General features: G+C 41.1%; 1 pseudogene; it reads left to right on the plus strand.

The window, feature by feature from the left end:
* The first annotated feature begins 1,140 nt into the window (after positions 1-1,140).
* LOC126082266 (ubiquitin-conjugating enzyme E2 C-like) lies at positions 1,141-1,543 on the plus strand (annotated as a pseudogene).
* The last annotated feature ends 954 nt before the right edge of the window (positions 1,544-2,497 follow it).

A 2,497-nucleotide genomic window follows, 5' to 3' on the forward strand; every position in this document is an offset into this window, starting at 1 on the left:
GTGTTTGATACAGCTGAACAGCTTTTTAAAATACCACTGCTGGGTCATACTTCCAGGTTCTGACATTATACATCTGATGTGCAGCCCAGGTGTTAGCAGTTTTAAAAATTTCCCGTGCGAGCCTAATTTGTTCAATCAGGGCTGAGAACCACTGGCCTAGAGAGAAAGTCTGTGGTAGCCATGTTTAGAGGAGCTAGAAAAGGTTCAGCCACCTGGTGAGATGAAAGAATCATAAAGGAATAACATCTGTTGCCTAAAGTACTTAAGAAAAAGTGGGACTAGAAAAGGAAGAAACCCTTGTCTATTGCTGGAGGAAGTGTAAAATGGCACAGTTGCTTGGAATCAGTTTGAAGTTTCCTCAGAAAGTTTAGCATAGATCTATCAGGTGACTCAGCAATTCTACTCCTACCTGTAGATCCAGAAGAAGTAAAGCAGGGATGCAAACAGATAACTTGTACACCATGTTCAGTGAAGCACTATGCACAATAGCCAAAATGTGGAAACAAAGCCTAAATGTAAATTAATAGATGACTGGATAAACAAAATGTGGCATTTACATACAATGGAATATTCCTTAGCCGTAAAGAAAAACGAAGTCCTGATGCATGCTACAACGTGAATGAACCTTGAAAACATGTGAGTGAAATAAGTCACTCACAAAAGGACAAATATCACATGATCCCACTTATATGAAGTATTTAGAACAGGCAAATGCATAGAGACCGCCGTTTATTAGTGGTTACCATGGGTGGGTAAGAGAGAGAAGGGAAGGAAGACAAAATGCTTAGGGGACACCAAGTTTCTTCTGTTAAGGGTGAAGGAAAAATTTGGGAACAGATAAGGGTGATGGTTGAACAACATGATGACTATAGTTAATATTACTGAATTCTGTACACGAAGATTGCTAAAATGGCCAATGTTTTGTTATGTACATAAATGCCACAATAAGAAAAAGAAAAAAAGAGGAATGAAGAAACAAAAGCAATTCAATATCTATCCAGTGGGAATTCCTGTCTCCCTGACAGCGCCACCCAAATGGCCTCCCAGTACCGCCACCTAGCAGCAGCCAGTGTTGCTACTGCCACCAGTAAAGAGGCCGAGCCCATCTAGGCAAGAGTTACAGCGGGAGTTGATGGCTTCATGATACCTGGTGACAATGGAATTTCTGTCTTCCCTGAATCAGACACTGTTTTCAAATAGCTGGAGGCCATTCATGGAGAAGCTGGAACAATATATGAAGATCTGAGGTATAAACTCTCCCTGGAGTTTCCCAGCCACTATCCTTACAATGCAACCATGGTGAAGGTCCTCACATCCTATTACCACTCCAACATGGTCACTCAGGGTCACATCTGCCTAGACATCCTGAAGGACAAGCTCTCTGCCTCGTATGACACCAGGATCATCCTCTTTTCCAACAAGAGCCTGCTGGGTGAGCCCAACGTTAATGGCCTTTTGAACACAACTCTGAAAAAACCCCACAGCCTTTAAGAAGTACCTGCAAGAAATCCACTGAAAGCAGGTGCCCAGCCAAGAGCCCTGACCTAGTCCATCCAGCCTCTCTCCCTGTGTTGTCTTTTTATTTTTTTTTCCTTAGTGTGTCCTTTCCTTGTTTTCTGTATAGACTCTGTGTCTTAAGTTGTGGTATTATTTTTGCTTTGTTTCTTTGTTTTAAATTAAGTCTCCATTTGAGCCTTGTGAAGCATGTATTAAACAAATAAATTTTGAAACTTTTTTTTTTTTGCAAAGAAAAAATCTATCCAGGAGTTTCCTGTTATTTTTTTCTTATTTTCTTCCATTCATCTATTTTCCTTCTTTATTTCTAACTAACCCCACCCTCTCTGGTGGCTTTGACTTACTTACCTTTTCCTTATTTGCTTTTCTTACATCTGTCTCCATGCTTTCCAACTTTTCCTAATCCTTCTGCCCATTGGAAACCCTGGTGTTGTAGTGGTTAAGTGCTACGGCTGCTAACCAAAAGGTCGCAGTCTGAATCCACGAGGCGCTCCTTAGAAACCCTATGGAGCAGTTCTACTCTGTCCTATAGGGCCACTATGAGTCGGAATTGACTCGACGGCAATGGGTTTGGTTTTGGTTTTGGTTTTGGTTCTGCGCACTAGTTTCCTTCATACCTTTTAAAGCCAAAGTAGTAAAAATAACTTTGGCCTGGTAGGGAGTAGAAAGCAGACAGCTGTTGATAAGTGGGCCAGGTCTGAGCCAAGTGCAGAAGAGAACAGGCATGAAGGATGTGGTATCACCATAGCAGCAGCTAAGGAAGTTAAACCAAGAGAAGACAAATGGCAGAACTCCACACTTTTTTCACTTACCCCTAGAGATACAATCTCAGCATCTTTGGGGAAACTACAGTTATACCAGCCTTAGGATATGAACAAAATATTAATAAGCAGCCAAGTTTTTTAAGAGTCAGTGGGTCTGACTGGAAGATTAAACTATTTGGAACTATTTTAGTTACATGTTAGAGAAAGCAACTTGAAAT

The sequence above is a fragment of the Elephas maximus genome, chromosome 8, assembly GCF_024166365.1.
Source record: "Elephas maximus indicus isolate mEleMax1 chromosome 8, mEleMax1 primary haplotype, whole genome shotgun sequence".
In the NCBI taxonomy this organism is placed as follows: Eukaryota; Metazoa; Chordata; class Mammalia; order Proboscidea; family Elephantidae; genus Elephas; species Elephas maximus.